Raw genomic sequence first — 20,012 nt, 5'->3', positions numbered from 1 at the left:
AGCTAATAAAGAAAAGGAGACTACATCTATTTGTGAAAGATTCAGTGTGATGTTTGCATTATAAGAGAGAGTTAGAGTGCTGTAGCTGTCAATCAGAAAAGGGGTATTGTTGCCCAACATCAGCAACCAGTACTGAGAAATTTCCAAGGAAATTAATACACATTTTTATTTTTTAAGTCTAAAATATCTCCGGATTGAAATAAAAGTCAAAGGACTGTTTGCATTTGCATTAAAAAATAAGCTTTAATCTTCCCTCTCTCTCCTCTCCCCTGTGTCAGTTGATTCACTAACAGATACATACATGTAACTATTTAAAGTAAAAAAAAAAAAAAAAAAAAAAAAAAAAAAAGAACCTCCCCTTAAAAGTACTCTTATTCATTTGTACACTGTATAAGTTTCTTATTGCTCTCCACTTAAAAAAAAAAAATAAATCACATTGCTGTTAGTAAATATTGCCACTGTGAAAAAGAAATGGCAATACAGACATTGCAGTACCTTCATTAACATATATACTGTACAATTTCTTACCAAATAACCTGGTTGGGGTAATTACATGAAAGGAAATAAGAAATTTTGTCTCTTTTAGCCAATTAACAATTTCCAATAAATAAATCCAAACAAGTCCTTTATCTTTAAATTAGTGAAAAAATCTACATTCTCATCAGTAGTCAAGGCCAGCTGCCTCAGAACTGGTGCAGCCACAGCTGCAGCACCTGACCACAAGTTACAGGGGAACGTCGGGCCCTTGCTTCACCAGGGGTGGCCCGGGACAGCAGCATGACCATGCTGCACCTGCCATCTCTTGCAAGAGAGGCTGACAAGGAGTGCCCATTGCCAGGGCCATTGCCAGGCCCTCTGCCTAGGAACAGCCCCCAGGAGGGCGGTGACTCCTTGCTGCCCACTGCAAGCAGGCAAAGGTGACCAATGGGTGAGAATCACCCACAGCGTGCTGCAGTGGTGGGTGTTGGAGCCTGTGTGGAAGGGCACAGGGATTCTGTCCCTCCTTCTCAAGTCTGTCCTATCTTCTCTGTGACCACAGATTTTACCATGGTCTCCACCAGGCAAAGAGCTTGCCTCCAAAATACTGTGGCGACCCAGAGTGCCTGTCCAGAAACATAGCTATACAGGTCTCTGGCTGCAGGGAGTGCCAGAGCCTGCTGCTGCTGGAGGAGGGTGGCAGATATTCCACCTGTGTGAGGTGCGAGCAGGTGGAAGATCTGGTCAGTTTGGTGGCAGACTACGTTGAGAGACTGAGGGCCATCAGGGACTGTGAGTGGGAGGTTGACTGGTAGAGTAGCTCCCTGGCATGCCAGAGGGAAAGGCAACAGAGAGATACCCCACAACTGGTGGTGGACCCCCTGCCCTGTCCCTGTCAGGCAGAGAAGGGGGACCTGAGGGATGGGGAGGCTTGGGAGAGGGTCCCTGTTCAGCATCATACGCGAGCCCCTCCTCTGGTTCCCTCGCATCCCCAGGTCCCCCTAAGTAATAGGTCTGTAGCATTGAACACTGAAGGGGAGGTAAGAGGGGAGGTGTGAGAAGGTTCCCCTAAGAGGTTACCAAGGACGAGGCAGTTGACTCCGTGTATTCAGACTGCCTCTGCCATGAAAGAAAGAAGGGTGGTTGTGGTAGGTGACTCCCTTCTCAGAGGAACGGAGGGATCCGTTTGCAGACCAGACCTGAGCCGTGGGGAAGTGTGCTACCTACATGGGGTTCAGGTCAGGGACATAACTAGAAAACTCCTGAAGCTGGTTCACCCCACTAATTACTACTCATTACTCGTAGTTCAGGCAGGCAATCACTCAGAGAATTTTGAACTATGAAAAGAGTTTTCAGGGGTTAACAGCAAATAGTTCAAGGAGCAGGACCGCAATTCATGTTTTGTTCTATTCCTTCTGGGAAGGTGAAGGACACAGAGCAGGCTAGGAAAACAGAGATAATGAATAATTGGCTGAGAAGCTGGTGTCAATACAGGAACTTTGGGTTCATTGACCCAAAGTCATGGGGCAGTTTACTCAACCCCTGTCCTGTTGTCGGTGGATGTAATTCACCTGTCTCAAAGGGGGAAATGAATCCTAGTGCAGGAGCTAGCAGGACTCATCAAGAGTGCTTTAAATTAGCTATCACGGGGGAAGGAGGTAAAACAGGGCTCACCAGAGAAGTGCCTAGGGGAACAATATTGAAGCTGGGGGTGAGGCAGATGTCTCATCTGAAGTGCATCTACACCATGCAGCATGCATGCAGCATGGGCAACAAACAGGAGGAGCTAGAAGCGATTGTACAACAGGTTATCTATGACCTAGTTGGAATCACTGAAACATGGTGGGATCACTGCCACGATTGAAGTGCTGTGATGGATGGCTACAAGCTCTTCAGAAGGGATGGATAAGGTAGGAAGGGTGGTGGTGTGGCTCTTTATGTTAAAGAGTGTTTTGATGTTGAAGAGCTTGTCATTGGGAATGGTAAGGTTGAGTGTATATGGATAAGGAAGGCCTGTAGGGGTGACATCTTGGTGGAGGTCTGTTATAGACCTCCTATAGCTTCCTGACACAGCTAGTTCAAGAGCCTACCAGGGGAGGTGTCCCACTAGACCTCCTCTTCACTAACACAGAAGGACTGGTGGGAGACGTGAAAGTTGGGCAGAGTGACTATGAAATTGTGGACTTTTCTATCCTTGGTGATGTCAGAAGGGTAACTAGCAAAACTGCTGTCTTGAACTTCCAGAGGGAAGACTTTGACCTATTCAGGACAGTTGTTGCAAGGGTCCCATGGAAGTCACTCCTGAAGGACAAAAGGGTCCAGGAAGCCTGGACGCTCAAGAAGGAAATCTTAAAGACACAGGAGCAGGCTGTTCCTGAGTCCCCTAAGGCAAGCTGGATGGGAAGAAGACTGACAAGGATGAACCAGGAACATTTATTGAGGCTGCAGGAGAAAAAGAGAGTCTACATCCTCTGGAAGAAGGGACAGCAACTACAAGGAATTTGCTAAGATATGCAGAGAGGAAGTTAGAAAGGCAAAAGCCTAGCTTTAACTTAGTGTTCATTGTTATCTGAAGAGGTCCGAGAGCACTGGAGGCTTGCAGATGTGACTCCCATTTACAAGAAAGGCCATAAGGAGGACCCAGGGAACTACAGGCCTGTCAGCCTGACCTTGGTTACAGGGAAAGTTATGGAGCAAATAATCTTGGGTGAGATCACACGGCACTTGCGTGGCATCCAGGGGATCAGGCCCAGCCAGCACAGGTTCATGATAGGCAGGTCGTGCTTGTCTAACCTCATTTCCTTCTATGGTTGTGTGACCAGACTGGTAGATGAGGGAAGGGTTGTTGCTGTAGTCTACTTAGACTTTGGCAAAACCTTTGACACAGTCTCCCACAGTATTCTCCTGGGGAAACTGGCTGCTCATGGCCTGGACATGTACACTCTTCTCTGGGTAAAGAACTGGCTGGAGGGCCATGCCCAGCGGGTAGTGGTTAATGGAGTTAAGTCCAGCTGTCTTCCTGTTACAAGTGGTGTCCCCCAGGGATTGGTACTGGGGCATATCTTGTTTAATATCTTTATTGATAACCTAGATGAGAGAATTGAGTGTAGCCTTAGTAAGTTTGCAGATGACACCAAGTTGGGAGGTAGTGTCGATCTGTCTGAGGGTAGGGTGGCCCTTCAAAGGGATCTGGATAGGCTGGACTGCTGGGCTGAGGCAAAATGGGATGAGGTTTAACAAGGCCAAGTGCCGGTTCTGCACTTTGGCCACAATAACCCCACGCGGTGCTATAGGCTTTGGGTAGAGTGGCTAGAAGACTGTGAAGAAGAAAGGGACCTGGGAGTGTTGATTGATGCTTGGCTGAACATGAGCTCTCATTGTATTCAGGTGGCCAAGAAGGTCAATGGCATCCTGGCCTGTATTACAAATAGTGTAGCCTGCAGGAGCAGGGAGGTGGTTACCCCCCTGCACTCAGCTTTGGTGAGGCTGGACCTTGAGTACTGTGTTTGGTTTTAGCCCCTTACTACAAGAAGGATATTGAGGCCCTGGAGCGTGTCCAGAGAAAGGTAACAAAACTGATGAGGGGTCTTGAGCACAAGTCTTATGAGGAGCAGCTGAGGGAGCTGGGATTGTTTAGTCTGGAGAAGAGGAGGCTCAGGGAAGACCTCATTGCACTCTACAATTTCCTGAAGGGAGGTTGTGATGAGGAGGGGCTTGGTCTCTTCTCTCAGATAACTAATGACAGGACTCAAGGAAATGGCCACAAGTTGTGCCCAGGGAGATTTAGATTAGATATCAGGAAAAACTTTTTATCTCAAAGAGTGGTCAGGCACTGGAATGGCCTGCCCAGGAAGGTGGTGGAGTCACCATCCCTCGTGATGTTCAAGAAGCACCTGGACAAAGAGCTACAAGGTACGATTTAGTAGCTTAGTGGGTAGTATTGGTGATATGATAGGAGGACAGTTGTACTAGATCATCCTTTGGTCCTTTGGTCCTTTCCAACCTTGTGTTTCTATGATTCTGTGATTCCTTTTCAGGCAATTGAGTAAGTTGGTCTGTTTGGTGATTTCCCTAATGCCATGCATACATCTCTCTCAGCGAACACTGTGTACATTTCCATCTGACTTTTCTTTAAAATACAAAAAAGAATTAACTTTATTCCCTTTTCTTCATATCCCTCTACTGTGAGATTTTTCCTTTTAGTCATGGCAGACAGCAACTAATTTTCAGGTTCAGAAGTGCCCCATTATCTACTCTGCTGGCTGCTACAGTGCTGAAAAAGTGTTACCATGGGGAAGGATAGGAATCAACCTGCAGTACTCTGATAAGCAATCCTTTATGTTTATTTTTGAAAATTCTATGTACCCTGTCAGTTTAGGAATCTGACACATGAAAATACATGAGTCAAGCCAATTCAAAGAAAAAAAGAGTGATTTTTGTCTCAACCAGTTTAGATGAATAAATACTAAATGTTAAATTAAATACATAAAATCTTCTTCTTCTTCTTCTTCTTCTTCTTCTTCTTCTTCTTCTTCTTCTTCTTCTTCTTCTTCTTCATAATAATAATAATAATAATAATAATAATAATAATAATAATAATAATAATAATAATAATAATAATAATAATACAAATTAATACAAATCTACCTTATTCATTGTTTCAAAATTAAGAAAGAAGATATGACCACATAAATTATTTTAGGTCAAGGAGTTCTGGTATGCACTGTACTGAATCTGGAGGGAGATTGGATTGTCCACTGCCAAGGGTGCAGAACTTGAGTGCATCAGTTGAAATAAAGAAGCAATAATAGCAAACACACCACCTAAACCATATGGCAGGAGAATCACATTTTTAATTCTTTAGCAACTATATTAGGTTTCACAAATCATAATGGAATAAACTAGCAACAATACTATGCAAGTATTCACCTTTTGTTCCAGTTCTGGGATCTCCTACCCTTTATAGTTAGAAAGTGCCAGTACAGATACTTCTAACTTCATGGCAAGAACCAACCATTTCTGAAGCTTTCCATTGATCCAGGCAAGACATTTTGAAAGTCCCATTGTGTGCCATCAGTCAGTAGCCACTTTGCGGACTACAGAGCGACCTTTTGCACTCCCACAGTGATGCTGAAAGTACCAAGACTGTCTGAGGGCTTTCACAAGCAGTAAAAATACTGCAAAAACAATGGACTTAACTCATTTGCTTTCTCTAACAACTTTGTTGTGAAATATTTAGGTTTCTGCTTCTCTGAACTTTCAGAGAACCCTGAAGAGTGCATTCATGTCTTTCCACAATTGCTATTTGTCAACTAAAGAAAAACACATTAAATTGGAATGGTCAAATGAAAACTTATTAGACCATGAAAAAGAATGTTGAACCTTAATACAAAGAAAAGGAAATAAAAATATGCTAGTGATATGAAGATCATTCAATTTAAAAAAAATTAGGCTAAGTTCCCATTTCCACACTGAAGTACTAGACATAGGAGAAGATGCACAAGATGCATATTAATAAGTCTTCTCTTTTAATTAATTTTCTGGATACATAGAAAGTCTGAAAATCTGTCAAAGTGCTTGGGTCAGTCAAGTTAACACTGAGGATCCATTCACAAGCACATAAAATAGAATTACTTCTTGATAGGAAAACAAAGTGTATTTGTAATGTTACTGTATATCCTGAGGAGGTTTTCAAGCACATTACCATATAAGAAGTTTGTTAAGTCATAAATCCTGGTTTTATTTGCTATCTCAGACACCAGTAACAAAATGTATATTTTAATTTAACCATCTGACCAAAACATCTGCTACCTGTTGTTGTATTTTGGACCTTGAAATCTGCCTTCTTTTCAGTAGATCCCCACTACGTGTTTTACAGTCTGCAAGTGGCATAAAAGCACATAGCAGATGTTACTTAGTATTGGGCTGCATGACTTCCCATTGTCTAAGACAGCAAATCTTTTTTTAATTCATCACAGAACATAAGGATGCTTCCATAATCCAGTCTTTAACACAACTAAACCATCTACAGAGACACTCAGGGCTTACAAATGCCTTTTTTTCTATGTTTTGTTCCATGAGAGTAGCAGTCAATAAAAGCACTGTCTCTGCAATTCTTCCACTAAACAACTCTCTCAAGCACATTTCTGCATATCCACTGTTGACAATAATGAAATTGGCTGGATTAATGCTTTGAATGCATTTTTGTCTGCAGCTCCTATGTAATCATTGTGCTTTTTCTGGTTTGCTGTGATCTATACTCACAGTAGAAGATAGAAGCTGTCATTATCATTGATAAAATTCTGTCACTATATGCCAGTCTTACATTGACCAAAAGGGTTATATAAACTCTCATCGTCACTTTTTTTAGTATTTTCAAAGGTGTGGTAACTACCAACTGAGAGGTAAGAAATAGCAACCTCCTAAAACACATTTAAGCTGTAAGTTCTACCTATGGTCTGGTGTATTTAAATAGAAATTGAAAAAATTCAGACTCATTTCTACACCATGTCTCCCTGTCTTACATACTAAAAAGAAACATGGCTTTTATGGTTACAGGGAAACAGTTGAAAACATCATAAACCATCTACAGTATCCCATTCATATGAGAATATAAAAATTGTTCCAGAAACCAGATCCCAAATAATGTCTGAGAGCAGTAGAAGATCATTTCCCATTGGTCAGTATCCTCTGAGACATTCCTTCATTGCCCCAAAGTCCCACCAAAGTCTCACTACCTCAATCAACTTCATCACACCCTCTAATAGTAAAAACTTTAAACACAGCTAAGTTGCATGTTGCTCCACAGAGAGTTTTGCTATGGACTTCAGTGAAAGAATCGGGTTTTCAGCAGGCTGAAGTAAAATAATACTTGAATCATGACTACATGACTACAGCCATAGGATCACAGAACAGTTAGCGTTGGGAGGGACCTTAAGGATCACCTAGTTCCAAACACCCTGCCATAAGCAGGGATGCCACCCACTACATCAAGTTGCTTAAAACCCCATCCAAACTGACCTTGAATACCTGCAGGGATGGGGCATCCACAACTTCTCTGGGCAAGTTGTTCCAGTGCCTAACCACTCTGTGAGTGAAGAATTTACTCTTAACATCTAATCATAATCTACTTTTAGTTTAAAACCATTCTCCCTTGTCCTATCATTATCTGCCCATGTTAAAAAAAAAAAAAAAAAAAGTCATACACGTATACAGGTTATATTTTTATAAGGCTTTTTAAGTATTGAAAAGCTGCAATGAAGCATCCCCAGAGCCTTCTCTTCTTCTCTACAGGCTGAACAACTCCAGCCATCTCATCCTGTCTTTGTAGGAGAGGTGCTCCAGACCTCTGACTATCTTCATTCCAGAGTCCCTCCCCTGGACCCACTCTACATCCTTCTTGTGTTGGAGGCCCCAGACCTGGATGCACTACTACAGGTAAGGCTTCGCAAGGGCAGAGTAGAGAGGCACAATCACCTCCCTCAACCTGGTGGCCATTCCTCTGCTGATGCAGCCGAGGATGTAGTTGAACTTCTGGGCTGCAAGTGCACGCTGCTGGCTCATGTCAAGCTTTTGTTCACCAGAAACCCCAAGTCCTTCTCTGCAGGGCTGCTCTCAATGGGTTCTTCTCCCAGTCTGTATTCATGCCTGGGATTGCCCCAGGTGCAGCTCTTTACAATTGTAAGTGTAACATCTACTTCTCAACCTTGTCCATGTCCATTTGGATGGCATCCCTTCCTTCTGTTGTATCAACTGCACCACTCAGCTTGGTGTCATCTACAAATTTGCTGAGGGTGTGCTCAATCCCTTTGGCTATGTCACTGATAAAGATATTAAACAGTACTAATCCCAAGACAGACTTCTGAAGGACACCACTTGTCATCGGCCTCCACCTGCACATAGAGCAGTTGACTGCAACAATCTAGGTGTGGCCATCCAGCCAATTCCTTATCCATTGTATAGTCCACCCCACAAATCCACATTTCTCTAATTTAGAGATAAGGGTGTCTTGTGGGACTGTGTCAAAAGCCTTACAGAAGTCCAAGAAGATGACATCAGTTTGTCTTCCCTTATCAACTGATACAGTCTGTCCATAATAGAAGGCCACAGAATTGGTCAGGCACATTTTGCCTTTGGTGAAGACGTGTTGGCTGTCTCAGATTACAACAATATTTTTTGTTTCATGTGCATTGCACTTTCCTAAGAATTCAACCCAAGTCTGGAAGTGATTTTGCTTAGTAAAATGTTACAAACACTACAGGCTTACGAGAAAAAAAAAAAAAAAAAAGACAAAAAATGAAAAAAAAGCCTGACAATCAATCTGAATGCTAGCAGTTGCTTTTAACCTATTTTCTCATTGGAAATTGTTCATATATTTTAGAATGAAAATGATTTATCACTCTTTTAATGTAAAAATGTAGATGTTCAAAGGCTTGTAAGCCACTGATGAATTGTCAGCATCACAGATGTTAAATTCTTGCTGTCAGTTTCTTAACAGGTGTCCTCATTCAGATAGAACTTTCTCAAAAATATGTCTAACATGTATATGACTAAGCTAAGCTAAGCTGATTTAGCACCAGACTTTGAATTGAACAGATAATGCCTTCAGTTTTGAGGCTGTTATTGTAATTCCTTCTTCCATCTGAACCATCTTCTGACCATGTGACTATTCCTCTACTGCTCTGTTTCATTGTTAAATTGAATAAATAGGTTAGCTTTTCATCTTAGGTAGGAGATGAAAGGCATTGAAAAACTGCAGGATACTGGCAATATAGAAATATTTCTTTCACCTTAATCGTTAACTCATTTGAAGTGTCACTGGGCCCAAAAGGAAGAAGAGTCCTCATAACCAGCCAGTAGGACCAATTCTATGTGGGTAACCCATTAAGTAAAGATTAATAATTCAGATGCTCTCTGAATTCTTTTTTTTTTTTTTTTAATTTTCCTTGGGAGCTTTTGAAAATTAATTTTGCTCTTGCAAATGCAGCTTCACTTTCCTAATTCCAGCTACTGCTTACATCTGGTTTGCTTACATCTTCCATAGACTTCTGTTTTCCACTTTCTGATTCCTCTTTTTCAGTTTCCTTCAGGGCTCAGTTTGTTCCTTTATTTTCTGTATATTACCAAGTCCCAAGTCCTCTCTACTTGCCAGGGAAATGTAACCTCTAATGTAGTTTATTTTGCATCTTGGTATGAGAAAACTGAGGGTTTTGTTTTGTTTTGTTTTATTTTATTTTATTTTTATTTTATTTTATTTTTTAAGATCATAAATTACATAGTCTTTCAATAGAATTTGAATTACTTGTGGCTGCACATTTGCAGGCATTCAATTCTGGACCCTTATTGAAATCAAGAGATCATTTCAGGCTTTGAAAAATACATGACTCAAAACACGTTAAGTAGATACTTGGCACTAACTTTAGATTCTTTAATTTTAATGAATGTGTCTATATGTTTTCAGCACAAATAATGAAGGACATTATGGCCTAATAAATCAAATATATATTTTCATGCAAACCACTATGGTAATGCCAATTAATTGATCAAATTCTAAAGAAACCAGAATTACTGAAAAAAATATATATAGTCTAAAAGTACGGGTAATATTGTTTTAGTTCTTCACTACCTGAAATTGAGCTGAGTTGTTTTAGGTAGGTAATTTAACATCTAAATCTATTTTATAAAGAAGTTGAAAATATTCTGAACGTGGTACTAATTCTCTTTTACAAGAATGCCTTCCTAAGAAGAGATGTATTACTCTCATATCAATGTGTTAATTTCAGCATTACTACCACAGGATCTTAGTCCTCTAAGTAAAAATATTTATGTAAGATTTTTCTTTAAATTCTTAACAGAAGGATTGTTCTGTACATATCCAACCTATCTTATTAAGGTGGTAAATTGATTTTTTCCCTTTGGAAATTAACAACTCTTGCAATTGGATAGAAACCATCAAAAAGACAAAGTCATTAGGCATTCCTTAACATTTGCATTAGTTAACTGATAAAACATTAAGCCTTTCTTCAGGGTTCCAAAATGCCAATAAAGATGTCCTATACCAAAAGGAGTACTGCTGAACTGGAACAGAACTGGCATTCTGACAGAGACAGTTTTCCTTGGGGGCCTTTTCATTGCTTTAACACTAATCTGTGACAAAAAGGCCTTGTCAGATTCTTATTGCATTTAAGAAGCTTTTGGTGAGATTTATATTGATTTGGAATAAGGCAACTGACAACATTGCAATAAATTTTTACTACTTAGTACTGATCAATATGGATTTTTTCAACCTTTCTCAGGAAAATTGCTTTCTATTGCTTCAGATATGTCCAAGCTACCTGCAAACTAATTATATCTCATGCAACAGGTCACACACTTTATCTAGTTCTAATCTATGACATGAAATGAAACAATTTTTAAAAGTCTAGAAAAAAAAAAAAAAAAAAAAAAAGATGTGACTACAACTAAAAAAAAAAAAAGAAAAGAAAATCCATTGTCTTAATTGGATGATGTAAATAGCAGTCAGTGTCATTAACGGTGCAACATAATTGCCAGGTAAAATGCTGTTGTTGTATCAGAAATGGAAAGTTTCTGCCACTACAATACTCATACAGACTCTACAAGGTTTTTCCATAACCTTGCTATCAGCTTTGAGACATTTTACTTGTGATTTACTTTACTCAGCTAAGGATACACCATCCATATTTACAGAATCACAGAATTTCTAGGTTGGAAGAGACCTCAAGATCATCGAGTCCAACCTCTGACCTAACGCTAACAGTCCCCACTAAACCATATCCCTAAGCTCTACATCTAAACGTCTTTTGAAGACTTCCCGGGATGGTGACTCCACTTCCCTGGGCAGCCTGGAAGGAATGTACTCAACTGTTTGTAAGAAAAGAGTACTTCTGTGATGTTTAGCAGACAGTGATGTTGATATCTCTGCCCAAATTGATATCTGAATTGCATGTGCTAATGAAGCATAGGTTGTCTCTCCATGACCAAGTAATGTGGAGCTAGAAGAGTGGAAGCCACACACAAAGTGTTGAGGACCTGGTATCTATATTATGTATGTTTCAACGGTTTATCTTGGACCAAGTCTAGTCTCATTCTTGACACCTATTTTTTCACAAATGGAACTAGTATGTCATGCATCTTTCAGGTTAGTCCATGGTAAAGGAAGGCTATTTGTACTTATCAAGATATTGATGCAAACCAAAACACAGCAATTTGGTAACAGTCTCATTGGCTCATGAGGGAAATTCTGACAGAGAAGCATTTGCAGAAAAACAGAAGAAATCTAGACATATTTAACATTTTCACAGAATCACAGAATCACAGAATTTTCTAGGTTGGAAGAGACCTCAAGGTCATCGAGTCCAACCTGCTTTAGCACAGCTCATGATGAATGAAAGTATTAACAGAAAACATACTTCTTTATTTACCCCCCTGCAGCAAACTGTTATTATAGGGATTAAAATGAGCTGGTAGCCTTACCTTGCCATCAGAGAATATCTGATCAAAGAACACATTCAGTGCTTCTGAATTAATGATGAAACTACGTATAAGCACTACATGACATGTGTTGTGACACATATACATTTCTTTATCAATTCATCTTTAGAAAATTAAAAAAAAAAAAAGAGAGAGAGGAAATATTAATGCTTTAAAAATACATGTATATATATATTTTCATCACAGATGTTTTTAAAATATCTCCATTGTATGGAAAATAACTGTCAAACATATTAAATTTATTTATTAAAGTTACAGTGAGGTTATTAACTGTGGTTGTGTCACTTTGTGGATATCCATCTACTTTCTGACCTGTCCAGTTGTGTCTAACAGTGTCATTTTAACTCTGAAAGTGTGCCTTCACAACTCACTTCCTCCTTAGACAAATGTAGATGTTTGCTTTGGCATGACCATAACCTACCATCCTGTGAGATAAAATGTCTTATTTAAATTACTTTTGTTAGCTTTAAATAACCTCTTTTGCAATTGGGGTAGGACTATCTTAAGCAGGAACTCAGTAATCCTTAAAGTGTCTGGCACTTGTGAAGCCACAAGCATATGCACAAAATGTCAGAGTCAGGCTGCCATGAGGACCTCATCTCTTCTTAAGCCAGTAAAAACTATAAAACTAATTTGAGAAATCAAATATACTGTTTGAAATACAGACCATACGGGTACACTATTATAGTTATATTTAATTGAAATCTAACAATTGAATTATTAACAAGAGTTTAATTTTAATTGTATTTTATATATAAGATTCCTATTAATATTGGTTTTCGGTCAGTTTGTGGTGGAAAATGTAGCTGCTATCAAAATCAGAAAAGACACACATGTTGGTTTCATTTCTCAAGCAAATGACCTGACTTTCTGAAAACATTAAGGTCTTTATATTCATCTGAACATGCTATAATACATCTTATGGGTGATACGTGCAAAGTCTTGCATGTCATAGTTTACGTAGGTTTGATAAAAAGAGGATTTAACCTGTCAATGTCTGTTCAAAGCTGGATTCTAGTGGATACTAGTGCATACAAAAGACTATGCCAAAGAAAATATGTTTACTGGACAGCAAGCATGAGTCAGTTACTAGTGAGAACAAAACTCATTACTTTGTTACTATGTAAACTATAGATTAAATATGAAAGTTAAAAATAAAAAGAAAGAGGAACTGAAAAAAAAAAAGATGGAAAATAGAAGATGTTAAAGCAGAGTAGATACTTTCTTCTTTTCCAGTTTCTGTACATTACTGAATAAAACAGGAAGTTAAGTCAAATTCATCACAGTGAGATGTTAGTCACAAAACAGAGTCCTTTCATTATTAAAGAAAGAAAATCACACTGTTGCTGTAACCAGAAATGAGGAGGAAGCTAGAACTGCTTCCACCAACAGAGTTTTTTGTTTGTTTGTTTTGTTTTGTTTTGAACATTATTCTGATTGTTCTAAGGAATGACTGGATGAAATAATGGCAGAAAGTTTTAATGGACAAAAATAACCACAACAACAGTAACAAAAAACCTTTGTCATCACAAAGGTAAATTTTGTCAAGCACAACTATTTCTCAATGTTAGAACAATTGTCAGTTGAATGTCTTTTTCTGGTATTTTTCACATGCAAGGGATGCAAAAGTTACTTTAAAGGTATTTATTAAAGCTTAGTGAAAATTAAAACTCAGTGAGTTGAACCTACAATAGTTATTCCCTATGATAGTTACAGACTTAAAATACTTTCTCTCAAACAGAATTTTATATGAAGAAAACTATCTTGAGTTAGCTTGTGTTGCAGAACATGTGGCTTGAGTTAGAGATACTGCCAAATGTAACATAAATAAAATGTTGACTTATTTTTCAATGATGATCTTTAATAATGCTTTTGCATGGTGGTCTAATACAGCCAAAAGTCACCAAGGAAAGTTTCTCAGGTTCTTCCCAATTTCTGAAGCTTTCCTGAGACTTTTTGTTGCTGTTGTAAGATGCTCTTGGCTGTGGATATTACATGCAATTGAGAGAGAAGCAACACTATTTTCAGAAAACTTTTTTTTTTTTTTTCAGATCTCTATAGAACCATAACTCTGTATCAAGTAAAATGAGATACCATCCCAAAGATGTAAGTGTAAGCCTCTATTTCTTTATATAAGTTGTTAAATAATTCTCTAAGTTTCTAATCATAATGGAAGTATAATATATGAACAGTCTGCCATTTTACCCACAGGCAAATCATAATGATAGTCCCTCTAATTAAACGATGACTTCATTAAAGTGTTTCTCATTATCATTTGCAATATTTTATGATAATTATCTGTCTTTTCTTTTTTATAAAAAATTAAATTAATGTTTTTAATAACACCTTTAACCTTAGCTTAGGTAATTCTGAATGACAAACAATGCAATGAGTACACTTAAATTAAACTTAAACTTAAACTTTAATTGCCCATCACATTAATTATTTTATAATGAAATAATTTAGGTAACTCATTGTTATTATTATTATTATTATTGCATTGCAATTAAACATGCAATATGCTTCATCAACAATGTTAATACAGGCTTAAATTAGTTCAGTTGCATTAGAGTGTTTATAAACACTCTATATCGATATTGAAGGCTTTGCAAGTGGTTTATTTTTTTTTCCTATTACAGTGTTCTGATTGAATTTGATTGATTGATGCTATAGAAGCAATACAAAAGCTCAGAGTCCCACTTTTCCATCAGAAAACTATAATATCATATCAGCAAAGTAATATCACCACTGCAGTCTAAAAATGATACTGAAAGTCACAAGACTTAGACAAAATAGAATAAGCCTTCTATGACTTAGATGTATACCAACTACCTTGTGGACACCTGGTACCATTGCTTTGATTCTCCTATAACTAAATCATTTGAATTATAAATCTTAAATGCTCCTGTGGCAAACTGAACTTTGCCCAGCCAGACATGATTTTAGGATTAAGGCTCACAGGCCAGAAACCTTCAAAGTCTGACTACAGAACATGCACTCTAGTTCACTGAAGCTTATTCACAACTTCCCCACCACTCCTTTATCCAGGCAGAGCAACTCATCTTAAACAATATGGAGGTGAACACTATTAATCAGCAGGTAGTGTAAAGTCCTTTATTTCACCTAATCAGAAATCTATCAGATAGCAAACATACAAATGAGCAAGAATACATTTTATATAATCACTTCTCCATCTTCCATGCACAAAGAACAGTTTTAGGAATAACAGTTTGAGAAAGCAAATCAAAGAGAGACTAAAATAACTTTTTTACTTTTTGACAGATCACAACATAGCTCTACCAAACTGGTAGAACTAGAATAAGGCTTACAGGATATCAGCTACAGGATAATTCAGGGATGTCTGTGGAAAGTAATGGTGTGAGGAATATCTAGGTAGTTTCCTTGAAATTTGCATAATTATTATTACTATTTTTAATAATAATGAATCTGTTTATTACTGTTCAATTCCTATTTTAATTTCATAGCTCTGGTTGAGTTGCCTAATGCAGCAGAACTAATATGAAATACTCACATTTTTAGAGTTTTATCTACATATTCTTCACTTAAACTGGAATACTACAGATTTATTTAGATAAATGTCAGGCATTCCACGCTATTATTTTGGAAGTTGAAAAAGCATTAAGTTTATATAGGCATATGATAAATAATAAATTTAAAATGAGTTCAGCAATTCAATTAGCATTAATTCTCATCAAAGCTAGCTCTTTAGCTTTACATTGTATTGAAAGGTTTTCCCTTTTTGCCAACCATTTTAATCAAACTGCTCTTGCACTAATATAGAAGCGGTACAGATTAAGTTTGTCTTGACTTTGCTGTTCAATATGGGTAGATGACAAACAGCTTCTGCTTGACAGCATTCTTAATGTTACAGCTGCTACAGGTGTTACTGAGCCATTTGTTATTTTCTATAGCACTTTTAAATCACAAAATATTTGCTGTAGAATTTGTTTGAAGCTGATTTGTGACATACACAATACACAATTTCACACAACAAGAAATTTCAGAAGAGGCATGCTTACAACTCTCTGAGAATATTATTCATGTGATCAAAGGACTGTACTTGCTAGAAGTACAATTTCTTCTCCGTCACTGTAAAATTCATCATAGAGCCTTTCAATGAGTCTTTCATCTCAGTCAACTATTTAACTGACACTGGTATCTAAATATGTCTAGGCCTATGCTGTAATATCTGGTTAGACTTGACCATAACATACAATGATCATAACAGTAATTTCCATTAAATATAGAACCATCACTTTTAGGGAAAACTTCCCCATATTCATCACAAAGAACACAGATACATGTTCTAATGTGACACTTATCTACAAGAAGGGCAGGAAAGAGGATCTTGGGAACTGCAGATCTGTTAGTCTGACCTCAGTGCTGGGGAATTTGTTGTAGAATTAATTTTACATGGTGCCAGGGAAGTTGTTGCAGAATTAATTTTACACAATTTTAATGTAGCAGCAATATGGGATTTATTTTGTACTTTTATGGTAAACAAGAATCTTAGGTTGTATTGTTTTTAACAAGACTTAATAAACATTTAATCATCAGCCAATTTAACACAAAGATTTCAACAGAATCTGATACAATAGAAACAGTGACTTAGTCAAAGGTTCAAGAATGTCAGGGTTCACCTGAGACCTGGTTAATGAAACCAGCTGTGTGCTTCCAAAATTTCCCTTAGGGTGAATTACTCACCCTACTCCCTCATCGGTGTCTGTCCACAGACAAACTTGTTCCTCTAGAAGCTAGCTTTGAGATTCACTTCCCCCCAGGGGTACCCTGAGAAGCATCCCAGCTCAGGAGAGAGATCGAAGGTGCACCCTGCTTCAGTCCCTACAAAGTTCAAGGGGCTCTTCGTTTAGGACTTTCATAAGACCACAAGCCAAATGGCAGTTAGTACTTTTTCAGCAATCTCTGGAGAGGTCAGATAGACTTTTCTTTGGCCACTATATTTTTAAGTTAAAGTGACTGGCCCATAGTCAGACTGACATTCCTTATCATGTTCTGGAACTCTGAAGTGCAAGGAGCTGTCACATCAAGGCCTACTTTGGCTCATAAACCTGAGCAAGACTTATGTCAAGTGCAGGAGTAGAGTGTACTTACCACTCTCCACCCTGTGACTACAGTCAATTCACTTTATCCTCACAGTGTGGCGCTGCAGTTAACTCAGTGGGATGAATATATTGGTGAATGATTTATGTGTGTATGTGGGTGGCTTTAAGAATCATTAGTATGAGCTAAAGCACAGTGATTATTCCTTTGTTTTCACATGCCCATTTGTATAAACTGGAAATCTAAAGTGTTGTATAAATCAGAGATGTTCTTTCAGCAGCACAACTTGTCTAATCATCCTCCACACCTCATCCAAACCAGGACATATAAACCAATGGTTAACAGTAAATATAAAACAATCAAAGTAGAATCACAATAGGGTATAGAGTCAGGTTCAATACTTCTGTTGCCAAAGGAGATCATCCAAACAGGACTTCCTGTCCTTGATGTTCCCTTCCTTCCCTTTTGACTCTCCCCAACACTTGATGTATTTCTTCACTGTCATGATAGACTGTGGTAAGTCTTTTATCCTGTTCTCTATGCTTGTTGCAGGAGGCTCACCAGATCAGGACAGTGGAGGAGTCACTGGACTAGGGTCAAATTCATTCCAATATGTAGCGGTTGCATTTTGTGATACAGAATATAAGCAAAAGATATATTGTGTGTAATTATGGTGCACAGAAATTAAAATCACAACTGATGATTATAGAAAAGTTACATATGCATAAGTTAGAGTGATTGGTTACACTATAAACAACATCATGTATTAACAAAGATTTACATGATATTCACTTACATGCACATCCTTTCAACATATGTTTGACCACCATCTCAGAAATCTCATTGGGATGTATTTCAAAAGGACAAACATTTGTTTGGTGTTAAGAAAAATGTCTTGGGATTCGATGGTGTTACTCTTCTAAAATAAATACTTGTTGTTCCCATGCAATACACACATTAACATCAGCAGTTTGCCATTTGGGCATCTGTGTCCTAACGGATAGAGTATGTTAATCTATATACTAATATTTTATTAATAACAATATTATAATTATTATATTAATTATTATAATTATTTTTTAGATTTTAATTAATATATGAACCTTATATTAATACATGATATAATCCTAAGTGCAATTATTGGGTATATGCTATATATCAAAGTATTGCATATTGTTAGAGCAAAAGCTGTGGCCTTATTGTTGATGGAATCAAAAGTAAAATTGACCAAATACCATGAGGATTAGAATTTCCTTTCAAATTTGGTTCCATTCATTTGGTACTATCACAGCTCCATTGATTTTTGTCCGTATGCTTCATTTCCATGCATGACCACAGTTGAGGGTTTCAAGTTTATTATTAGAATTTAATCTCATACAGCTACTCTTAAGATTTTCTAAGAGTTGTAGTACTATTAGCATCTGGGACAGGAGTATGAATGCAGCATTTCTGTTTGCCAACCTGTGTGGTGCTGTAAGAGAAAATAGAGATTAATTTCATTGGGAAGTTCCAAACATTCTACCCTGTTAAAAAGAAAGATAAATTCATTATGCATTAATTTTATGTTTAGCTTTTCCTGTTAGGTAGGTCACTAAGTTCATGTTGGTTTAGCTTAAGTTTTAACTTATCTCTTTTAAAGGGTGTTTTTAAACTGTATTTAGTAATAATTGCCAACTTTTTTTTTTTTTCTCCAGATTGCGAGTCTATTTATTTCCTAGCTTAATGTTTCCATTACTGAGCTATTTGCTTCATTCTGTGCTGCTAAAATAAAAAGAGATATTTTAAAATTAAATGGTCTATTAGTTTTCATAGGTTGCTTTTGCATTTTATTCACTCATTTGGCTACTCAGATTGAAGATAAAAATCCTTTCATTCTTTCAAAATTTAATTGTTGTGTTTCTTAAATTCAGTTATGTTAGGTGTGCAGCTTCTGCTTCTGCTGCTGTTTCTGTTTCCCTCACACTTTTAAGGGGAGTTCCTTTACTGTTATTTTTTGTTGGCATAATTTCACATTTTTATGGAGTACGATTGTTTTAAAATTCAGTATGAATAATTACAGCATGAATAATTGTGGTTGAGAGAAATCATTTGTTATTTTTACAAATTCACTATTATTTTAGAAATTACAACCTAAGGATGGTGGAATTCCATCCTTAGATAGTGCAGGGACAGTGCAAAAATATACATACCATAGCCTTCTTAACAGCTGCAGAAGGTCATGGAGCGAATGCTGAAATTGGAAATACCTGGACAAGAGCTTGTACATATCAATATCCAAAGGATGGGATTCATCTCATAAAGCATCTTTGTGGAGACTGAGCTGAGGAGCTGACTCTTTTTTAGAAGCCAACAGAGAAAAGCAGAGGCACAGTTATTTTGGTCTACTTAAGTTATTCTGTCTTTTTGTTGCCATGTTTGTAATAGACTGTTGTCAAACATGGTAATTCAAAGAAAGGTCTTGCAGGTGAATAACTTTCACCTCTTATATGAAATCCTTGGAAAAAGACTCCTCCTGTAAGACTAACCTTTGCCTCTATGCTCCATCAAAAATTGTCACCAGGAGAATTGAAACATTCTATTTTGAAGACGAGTTCCATTTTGTACATGACAAAAATTATAGAAAAACTTATATCAAAACTAAAATCTTGTGTGAAAATATGTATCATTCTGACAATACATTCTTAAATTACTAACCTCTCTATTGTTGGTATTAACACTGAGTAAAAAGAGACTCCTTTTCTTCCTCCAGGAACAAAACATAAAAATTAAGGGTTTTGCACTAGGTTTGCAAGAATATAAACAGAAAGTTGTTCCAAATATGAGAAGTACTGTAAAATATGACTTATAGTATATAACTAGAGAATTTTACCTTTCAAACCAAACAAGCAAGCATACGGAGAAGTAGCCAGTCACACAGTAGATATAACACTTGTTTAATTTTG

This window comes from Aythya marila (genome assembly GCF_965140915.1).
Source record: "Aythya marila genome assembly, chromosome: 1".
Classification (NCBI taxonomy): Eukaryota; Metazoa; Chordata; class Aves; order Anseriformes; family Anatidae; genus Aythya; species Aythya marila.
Note: the sequence above shows the minus strand (reverse complement) of the source record.